The sequence below is a fragment of the Lepeophtheirus salmonis genome, chromosome 6 (assembly GCF_016086655.4).
Source record: "Lepeophtheirus salmonis chromosome 6, UVic_Lsal_1.4, whole genome shotgun sequence".
Classification (NCBI taxonomy): domain Eukaryota; kingdom Metazoa; phylum Arthropoda; class Copepoda; order Siphonostomatoida; family Caligidae; genus Lepeophtheirus; species Lepeophtheirus salmonis.
The window spans coordinates 39,305,508-39,316,517 of record NC_052136.2 but is presented as its reverse complement, the minus strand read 5'-3'; the positions used below and the strand labels follow the sequence as shown (position 1 = coordinate 39,316,517).

Below are 11,010 nucleotides of genomic sequence, written 5' to 3'. Positions count from 1 at the left end.
TTATTGCGGCCTCTCCTAATACGAAATTTCGCATAAAATTTTAAATGCGTAAATCGTAAAAAAAAATCCGAAATATTACAGCTGTTGGGAGAAAATTAAACACATCAACTTAAAATATACTATTTCAGGTAAAAAGACTCAAACTTTCAAGTATATAGGTCCAAACGTTTTTATGTCCCATCCATTTTAATGACGAACGATATTTTTTTCACACTTCAATAAAATTAGGGAGTAGCCGTAATATTTTTATCTTTTTTAAATGTTCCGATAAAAGAAATAGTATAAATTAGATATTAATTTAAAGATTATTTAATTTCCAATAAAATTATATGTAAGTCAACCTTGTAGTCCTTTCTTATAAGTAGATATGGCTACCTAAAGCCAGGAATTTATCTAAAAGTGTGAATTTTCGATTATGTTTGTCTTTTGATACATATTTTTTAAACAGCCATTGCACAAAAGTTAAAGAAGAAACAACTGAACAAACACTTTTATTTTAAAGTCCTATCCACTATTTATCATTTGAATATAAATTATGGATATAAAAATTGGGATTTCAAAAAGTTTGCTTGGCAAAAACTGTTTTTTTGGGGGGGAAATTGGTCACAAATTCATTTTCTTTTGTCTAAACGACACAAAATACAGGATTGAAACTTAAAAAATCATAATCTAAAGACATTTTTAAAAGACTTATTAAGCAATGTTTATTTTCTACCCTAAATACTTTTTTTACACTTTTGGCAGTGAAACCGGGGTCCAATCTGAAACCGTGTTATATACAAAAATAAACTTTTGAATCTTCCTCCTTCGTTTTTTTCTGCCTAACAACAGTTTTTGTTCTTCATTTTACAGTGAAAAATTAGAATGGAAGGGAAGATTACATTGGCCAGTTAATTCGACTTGGATGAACACTTGTGAGAATACAATCTGTTCAATAATTTTTCAGGTAGTAACATGAAGGGGAGATTGCATTGACCAGTTGATTCGTCTTGGATTGCTGCAATTCAAATGATCACTTATTACACAGCATAATTCATCTCATTTATTTATTGTCTTTTTTACATATAGTCGAATGAATAAAAAGGATGGAAAAATAATCTATCGGAGAACTTATGAATATGGAATCTAATGTTATAATTTATTTATTATTTGTCTATTCAATTTAAAAAAAATGTATTATTATTTTGTTACATTTTCAATATTTTCTTAAATAAAACAATTTATATTAATAAACTCTTATGGAAAACATTTATTTATCATCTGTAATTAATTAATTTTTTTGGAGATACTACATCTTTATTAGTGCAATATTGTAATATGGGTACAAGCAATTTAGTTAGTTATGACAATGATCCCCGACACAATTAGTTTCGGAATTGCTATGACATTCAAATATTCCTGTAGAAGTTTATAGAAGTTAAGAAGTCACTTTTTTAATCACATAATCACTTAAAAGTTCCCAAGAACTATTTGTGCACATAATAGTAGAATAAAATAAGATTTGCAGACAAATATATCGAGAAAATATGAATTCCTAGGAAGACGAAGGATGAGTGGATGCAGATCCATATATCCGAATGCTCCCTTGGAAAGATCCATGCAAATCCTCATAAATTAAATGTCTTAACACACAGTTCAAACTCTTACCTTACCTCCCTTCCCCATTTGATTAATCCCAATAATTTGAATCAATACTTCCCCAGCTAATAACTATGACGTCACAGCCAATTATATTTATTCAATATCAATCTTCTATCAGATATAATCATATACGATATATCTATAGACAATAATAAAATTCTTACGCAAAGAAATTGTTAGGTCAGTGTATTGAATGAATCTTCAATCTCTTTCAATATTTCTACAGAATTGTGGGCGTGTGAAGTATTGATATATCACAATAATATCATTCAATACCTAAATATCGTATCAATGATCATAAATCATAAATAATACAATAAACGTATTGTTACAGCCCTAGTAAATGCTACTACTCGACTACTTCATACATATTGGAGGACAGGGCCCTTTGGGATTACCGGCTTGTATTTAGAAATTTATAAATTTAAGAGTTAGAGATATATATTTTAAATAGACGGAGCCTCATTTGTACATCCAAATACAATGTAATAACTTACCATTTTCCAATATTAGTGAAAAAGTAGTTTTATTTTGGTTAAAATTTGGCCCCTAAGTTGACTAACATCAACAGTGATGCGTACGTTATGTCTATGTCTTCAACATTTGTATATTATTTAAAACTCGAAGATAATCCGGGACTTTTTATTTTTATTACGGTAATTAGTATGCTTATGATTTGAGGCATCTACAAAAATGATATTTGGTTAATTATAAGCTCAGCCATACTTCTATAAATTTTTGTCACAAGATAAATTCAATTGTCTAAGGATTTTTATCTATTTACGCACATTATTTTGAATTTAATTTTATTTATCGGAAAAAATTAAGAATTTCACAGATAGTTAATACAAACAAAACAGACAAAATTTGAACAATCTAGTTCCCGAATATATCTATTCATCTAATAACATTCAAATATTTTGACCCATTCAATCCTATAATTGTATACATATTTAATACATCTTCCAAAATGGAATAAGTATATTTTTTTTTCGTAAATTACCCTAAAACTATAACATTTCTGACTAATCTAAGAAAATCTCATAAAATTAATTCGTCAAATTGAAGCATTTTCATCTATAAAGAGATTCAATTAATTTTGAAAAAAAAATGGTATAAAATGATACAAAGTAAAGTTCGCAACTTTTCAAAGTTTTAAATTCACAAAACCTTTTCTTTAACGTTCAAGGTCATAAAGTAAGAAAACGCTCAACAGCAGTATTCTCAGACATGATAGAAACTTTAAATCCGATTAAGTAACTAGAGCACAAATGAATTGTTATAATCTTATATCAATTACCTTAACTTTGAAATTTAAACATTCCTCCACTCCCTCATTCCCCTCATAGGAACACCTACCTCTTCCGCGATTCGGTGTTTTGATTTATTTCATTTAAAAAAAAGTTATTTTCCCGACTTCTATCAAATCCTATGGGATGTAAATCATTACATCCTATTAGTGTATAGGTATATCTCTTCTTCGAGAGAATAACTTGTTTTTCATCTCATTGCAGACAAATATTATTTTATGGTTCAAAATTTTCCGCTAGGTGCTACTCCACTTCTTTATTGTGCTAAATAAAATTATATGTTTTAAATTAAACTCCTGTGGTAATGAACATTAACCTATATCGTTTACGGTTCATTATTTTTTCTCCAGCACGAAGATAATTTTTGCCACGTAAAATAAAAATCTGACCATTTTAGTTTGAAAAAATGTGATATTTGGTTCGAAATTAATGATTTTTCTATTTTTTTAAAATATCGTGCATCTTAATTTTAATAATCTAAGTCTTGAAAGCTTAGTTGAAGTTATAGTTGTTGAAAAAAGGAGGAACATTATTTATAATAAAACAGCAAATCCACAAATCAGTGACTGAGAAAAACGGTAGCAGAGGCATAAAAGTGGGTATTTTCTACCACAAAATCTCATGTTGCCAAATTTTTTTATTATTACAGTGTCCAATCAGGAGCGTTCACAGGATTATATTTTAGGGCGGGGGGCTTGGTTTTTGCATTTTTTTTGAAAAAAAAATCAATAAATCAAAATTTTGTAGAAAAAAACTTACGAAAATTAAAATATTAGTTTTTTGAAAAAAATCAAAAATTTCCAACTATACACAAAAATTAAATTTTTTGAAAAAAAAAATTCAAAAATTCCAAGATATTTCAAAATTTCGAGTAAAATATGAACTGAAAGTCGTAAAAAGAAAAAAAAAGACAGTCTAATGGAATGTACAGTAGTGTATGCAGGTTAGTCTTTACTCTTTAGAAACCTGAGAAGGTAATTTCTAACATTTTATTCCTTGTTTTTGTGAGTATTTTTTTATCTTCAGTAATAAACAATCTAAAATAAGTGTAGATATCCAAACAATTCTACCTATACAATAAAATAATAATAATATCAGTGACAAATAATATAATAAAAAATCATCATGGAACTTGGCATCGACAGAACAAGGATATTTTCAAAAAAAAAAAGAAGTTGAAAAGTAGGAAGTATTCATATACATATTATGTAGAACAACTACTTCTGCAATAAGTAGTTGGTATTAAGCTCTAAAAGACGGAAGAAAGACAAGAAGACGCACAGGCAGGAACGGAGCCTTCAAGAGTAAATATAAGCAACGATTTTGTCTTGTTCCTCCTTTGGTAAATGGGAAATAGACTCTGAGACATCTCTATAAGAGGGATCTATCCGTGGTGTCATATTAGTGATTATATGAATGAATCTTGCAATGGCTGCCTTGATTCGTAGAATAGAGAGAATGAGGTCTCCGATTCCATAGTCACGTCCAAATCGTTCTTCTAGTTCCGAGTGGGACTCTTGGATGTTGAATGCAAGTAGAAGGAAAATATGCCAAATGATGATAAGGGACCTACAAATATCCAGTGGAACACACACAAAAATTAAAGAGTAAACATTATAACACAATTGTTAACACAAAAGTATACGAAGGAGCAAGAAAAAATATTTTTTTCACCTCACATTGGATGAAACCATTCCACCTCTTTCTTGAAGCAACTGAAGACAGAGAGGGAGAGAAAAAAAAATGAGGTATCAAATGTCAATAATATAAAAAGGGTTTTTCCCCTCTTCTATAACATCAATTAGTCTGTCCAGGTAAATTACTGTTTCAACTTATTGCGGATCTTTATTTATTTTTTGAGCATCATGGACTATATATATATAATATACAGAGTGCAGGAGCTAAATTTTTCACGCAGTTTTATTTGGCTCTAGCATTAACTTTTCTTTTCATCTCTCAATTAAGATTTTTTAGAATCAGACAAAAAATGTATACACAACAAGCAACAAGACAATGGGTCACTGATATTGTGGACGCTGAACTTTTCTGTGGTAAGAAGATCTTCACTATAGAGAATGTCCTAAACCACTGAAATGACAGATTAATTGCATTCTAATAAGTTAAGGGGATCTTCAAAGAAAAGCGTCCACTTGCTCAGGTCATGTTTCTGAGAGTCGTAGCGTCTTATGATAAGAAGATGAACCCATATTTCTACAAACACAAGACAAAAGTTCATGCCTAGGTCTACTTCAAGGTTTCGAGATGGATTGTCTGGCTTAGGATGAAGATCAATCACCCTGAAGGAAATTATGTAGGAGCTCGGTTTGGGGCTCATTGCATACATCCTTTTAAGCTCGAAAAGTATTGCTTGGAAAACTTTACTTCTTTGTAGGACCAGTCGTTCTAGTCAAATATTAATCTGATCTCAATCCTCTGTGTTGAGCGTTTTGGAGGCCAAGGTTGTCATGACATCTTATCCCAATGTGGACGAGCTAAAGGCCGGCATCATGGAGTACAAGAATAAGATGTCCAAGGAACCCTTACAGAAGACTTGTACCTGGTGTCGTTCTCTGTCCGAGAATGTGACTGTTTCTGGGGGTGTTCACATTGATTAATAATTGTCACTTCATAGAAAATCATTTTTTGTTAAAAGAGTTTTTCAAATAAAAAGGACTTCACACTGTTTTTAAAATGATTAAATTTAGAAAGGGAAATAAACTGCTCACGCACCCTGTAGATAAATTTGCGGGCAATTCTTCCATAGTGGGACTATACCAATATTTAATTTAAATGCATGTCTTAGTATACGCAGTACACAATTTTAAAAGTAAGCTGCAACTTATAATAGGTAATATAAGATATATTAGAAGCATGCTGTAATAATATTGTCTAACTGTTTATGTCTCACGCCCGGACCACAATTGATGCCAAGAGGGAGCTCACACATAGTCTTAATGTAAAATTGTAATATAACATTTGAGCAAATTTATTTAAAACTGAGACAAGGAACTAATCTATTATTAGAGGGCTCAAGGAATACTCTATACATGCAACGCGCACTCTTTTCGCCCTTTCTTTTCGACCAACTAAAGACTATTTTGTAGAGTAAAATAGTTATCAAATGAAAGAGGGAACTTAATTAAACCAATCCTGTTTCAAATGTCTTAAAGAATTATAATATTTTTGGGGTTGATCTATTAATTTAATGTTATCAGAATAATAAACTATATAAAAAGGTATTTTAATTCTTTAAGACGATAGTTTTAATTCAATTCTTTTTTTTTTAAATAGTCTTGAATTGGTAAAAAAAACACAAAAAAACAGAGTGTGCATTTTATGTATAAAGTTTTCTTTGAATAGTTATAGTATCATTTATAATAATAGGTAATCTATACTTATAATATATATTCTGTGATAATAATATATGTGAAATAAAAATTATAGTAGTTATTATAATAGTAAATGATATTTCAACCTTAAACCTCAAAATGTGAAGATCTCCTTATCCTATTCCATCCTTAACTCAACAGATCAATCGGCTTTTTGTATTTATTAACCACCAAATAAAATCATGTTTTATTTCAGAAGGGTCTTGAAACAATTCTTTTAATTCCATTCGTTAGGATCCAAAATGCTCCCAGTAATATGAAGATGGTTAATTGCTACAAAGAACAGAGTTGTTTCCCCGAGGCACAATGAGGGAAGCACAAGTGAAGGGTCGAAGTGAGCATAACACAACCTATGATTGTGATAAGTTAATAAAATATTTAGATATATTTATTAATATATATCATATTCAGAAATCCATGCAGACTTTCATGGAGGAGGACCACATCTTGATCTAGTTCTATAACTCTAGTACAATCCTCTTCATGACCTCTTAATGAAGAAATTGACTGCATATGAATGTCAATGATTCTTCGCTACGGACCATAGTAGTAGTATTCCGTGTCTCCATCAAAATACTTTGAAACTTACGTATTGAAGTTTGAACAGTTAGGATTGGATGTGAAGGGGATGAATTAAATATTCTAGAAATCCATTACAAGTCCAGCAGATCCTATGAATGATGATGATTTTTGTATCTTGAGGATTCATTCCAGAGTTCAACTTGAAGCAGGGGAGAGTAAGTGATCTTGGAGAAAGGAGTTAGGGGCCCGAGCAATTTGCTTATAGTTATCGTTTACGTAGAATTAAATTGTGAAAAGGGGAAGGGAAGAGAAAAGAGGATGATTAAATTGATGATTGTCGACGGATTAAAAGGAGTAAGAGCGAGTAGTAATAGACAATTAAGAAAAGGAAGAGCAATGACAGCCTTTACTTGTATTTCCCAAGGTATAAATAATATTAACTGATTCGGATTTCATTTCTACTCACTATTTAAGATTTATCACGGCATCATTTCTAATTCATAAACACCATAAATAATTCGTATCCTTTTCCCACCCATCACTAATCATCATTCATCACTCACTTTCCAGTGACAACTGCCCAGTACCAAGCCCTCCCTCTACAGCCCTACACAAAAACTACTAACTAGTGTATAAACATAAACGGTATTACGTCACTAAATATGCCTCTTCAAAGTGGGAATGAAATGTACGGGAATAAATTTTACAGGGGATGCATTTACTGGGAATGAAATTGCCAGTAACGGTCCAATATAGGGTATGAATTTGCGTCATATTTTCGAAAATACACATAACCTCTTCAAATATTCAATGCTACTATCCCCCTCAGTAAAATTGGAATTTGTCCTAGGAGAGAATAGGATTGTAATCTCTACTAGCAGAATTATTGATTCTCCTATTAAAATTCATGATCTGTACTAGGAGGATCAACGATTCTACTAGATTTCAATCTCTACTGTGACATGTACATATTATTTAGGGGTTAAAAAACCGTTAATCAGTAAATTTGTTTTATTATATTTTCCCTATTAAAATTTGTTATCTAAATAAAAATAATTGAATAAAAGGCCAAGCCTGGCCATTTCGGCAATTGTCAAGATTTTGACAAATTATAAAACCAAATTTTTCTCCGGATACAATGATATAATATGTGAATTCACTTTTTATTTTTTGTTTTTTTATTTTCTCAAGCCACTATTCTTTCATTCTTGGGAAAAGAACATCAAAATATTGAGTAACTACGTGTGAGTGTACTCTTGAAAAACGGAAAGTAACAATGAAGATATGTTTGGGAGTTATTTTCTATATTAATAAAGCGAATATGTATTTCAACATTCAAAATTAGTCTGTTCGTTGGCGCTTAATAACTCTGAGCAATCCCAGGTACAACAACTGGTTTAAATATTTTTGTATTTCCAAAAAAAAAAAAAAAAAAAAGAACATGTGCACTGATTATGTCAGTTTTACGATGGCAATGGTGTTTAATATTTTGAAATGAATATAATTCATATTAAAAATAAATATTGTTCGTGTGTAATTTCGTCAAATAACTTTTTGAATCTTGTTTTTAAGTAATAATTTTACTTTCATTATAGGTTAGTCGATTTTCAACTGCTTGTCTTACAAATCCGGACATTTAATTATTTCATTTGAAATTCCCCGGAAGCTCTGTATAGGATGTAACCAGACGATATGACCCGGGAACAGAGTACAATACTTATGTATAATATTAGCTATTAAATCACATATGGGATAGATTATATTCTTTCAATCGATAACTGAATAAATTATAGCTACAGGGAAATGTGTTTATGTCATATTTTGAAACGTGGAGATTGACGTCTCTGAAATGCATTTGACAATGAATTATAGAGGCTGGCTGCATTATGCACACATTGTAAATATTCATGTTTAAATCTACTATTTACTCACAATGCTTTTTGGACATACAATTACTATTAAAAATTATTTATGATATGGGATTTTTCTAGACATTAGCACGTACCTATGTCTGAGGATGATCTAATCATGGACGTGATACATAAGTAGGTATGTAAGAGTCTTTTATCTTCTCAATGAGAGATATCCAATACTACATTATTATATAACTATATTATTATTCGTCTCACTTGATACTCCTACGACGGATTACAGTATAGGTCAAAATCCATATCACTTTTGAGGGGCATCAAGCATACATCATCTATATAGAACAAGGGCTCCTTAATTGACCTTCATGGAGTTCTGCAAAAAACATTGTTAAAGCAACTTCATCATGTAGTTCTTGTTTATATCTACTAAATAAAAAATACGTTTGACTATGAGGTATGCAGGGTGAGGACTAAAACATTAAAAAATTTTAAAAGCCGTTTTCACAAACTTTTGCTTAAGGCAAAAGTTGGTAATTTAACAATTTATTAAACTTTTATTCAATATGTTACACGAAAACAAGAAGTCTGCAGGCCAGAAGGCAGCCATTATCTCCCTTCATAAATGCTGCACCTTCTTGGACGTATGTGCCCGGGCATCGTCTTGGCTAAACACATAGTTTTTCTTAGGGAATGTGCTGCTCAACCATATCAAAACATGGTACCTGAGGACCTTGCAGTGGATGTCCGTGTTGACTTTCTCGTTAGCCTATGAAGAAGTAGGGAGGCATCTAGCCCCCGTCAGACACCACGACGCCGAAGACCACGAACTTAACTGGATGTTAGGTCCTAAAGGTTCATTCAACCTGAGCTCTCAATTCAGCCCAGAAGCGAGCATTTCTCCTGTTTAGAACAACGTCCACTGGGAAGATCATCTTGTTGAAATCGACTTGTTCACGGAGGAGATCACACACCCTCTGCCGTTTTGCTTGTTACTTGAACATTTTTAATTGCACAAAAACAAGACAAACATCAAATCATAGTTTTTTGTCAGCTCTTACAAATAGGGTCAAGTAAAAAAAAAATCAGACTTTTAGAACAGAGGCGAGACAACCTCCAACAGGATTCTAATTTTTTTGTCCTCACCCTGTGTTTGTAGAGCTTGGAATGTGGAATTTATTCTGAAGTTAGATTTGATTCCAGTTTACTTATAGAAGTTATCTTGAATCGTGATTTCACGTCTTAGGTTTGCATCGGTAGCATAATTAGACAACAATATAACTATAATCTTAAGTTTGTACTATAAATTGCGATTCTAACCCCGGGGACAGTACTTTTGCCTTAAACTATTTTTCCTGAACACATTTTTCTTTATGACTTTTCCCCTTAAAGCCATTTTACCTGAAGGATATTTCGTCTTAAAATATGAATAAATGAGGTTTATCCGTCGTTATTGGTTATTTTGGGTTGAAATTGATACTCCCTTAGAAATTTTTATTAAAATATGTAATGTGTATTACTAAAACAAGCCCTGAATGATTATTTTCTGTTGAAGTAATGAGGCATTAGGCATGTTCCTCAATCCATGAGTATGTTCAAACATGAATAATCCATCATTTCTAATAACACTATCCAACAAAATCACATTTTTTGAATACACAAGAACAGCATATGCTCAACTTAGTACAGTTTGATCCCCTGATTCCAAATATAGCCTTATTTTTTCTCTCATAGCTTTGTGGCCTTCAGAAAAAGGCCATACATTTTTTTTTTAAATTTTTGGCTATTTTTAAGGTTCAAAGCGGTTTTAAGCCCTCAGTCTTGAAGATAAGGATAAAGTATATTCGTATGTTGCAGGTAGAAGGGATAGAAACAAAGATAGAGAAGAAGAAATTAGACAGAAACAAAGAGAGATAAATTAATTATAATTTATAATTAATAACGGGGTAGTGATGAACTTCTCCTGTTCGCATCGTTGATCTATTAATTATTATTTTTCTACTTAGACTAATTATATTAACTAGTTTGTCTCTGGTTAGAACTCATTACATGGTGAAAATTCGATTTTGTGTATCTATTGAAATTTTGGGTAGAATCTTTTAATTATTTATTTATATTTTAAGGCGAAGTACCTTTAAGGTAAAATAGTTTTAAAGCGAAGTCTTATTTTTTGTAAAAAATAGGAATTTTTGAAATTTTGCTTTAAGGAAAAATGTCATGAGGCCAAATAGTTAAAGGGAAAAGTACTTAGTTCACTCGGGAAAAATGGGATTTCCGTCG

The 11,010-nt window shown here is 31.2% G+C and overlaps 2 long non-coding RNA genes across 2 annotated transcripts; one reads left to right on the top strand and one right to left on the bottom strand.

The window, feature by feature from the left end:
- Positions 1-3,518: 3,518 nt before the first annotated feature.
- On the bottom strand, positions 3,519-4,921 carry LOC139905750 (uncharacterized). Its single transcript, XR_011780786.1, has 2 exons — positions 4,626-4,921; positions 3,519-4,520 (listed from the first exon to the last, which is right to left on the bottom strand). It is a non-coding gene; the product is annotated as an uncharacterized lncRNA (long non-coding RNA).
- Positions 4,514-5,636, top strand: LOC121120562 (uncharacterized). The gene is made up of 2 exons (XR_005865106.2): positions 4,514-4,765; positions 4,917-5,636. It is a non-coding gene; the product is annotated as an uncharacterized lncRNA (long non-coding RNA).
- The last annotated feature ends 5,374 nt before the right edge of the window (positions 5,637-11,010 follow it).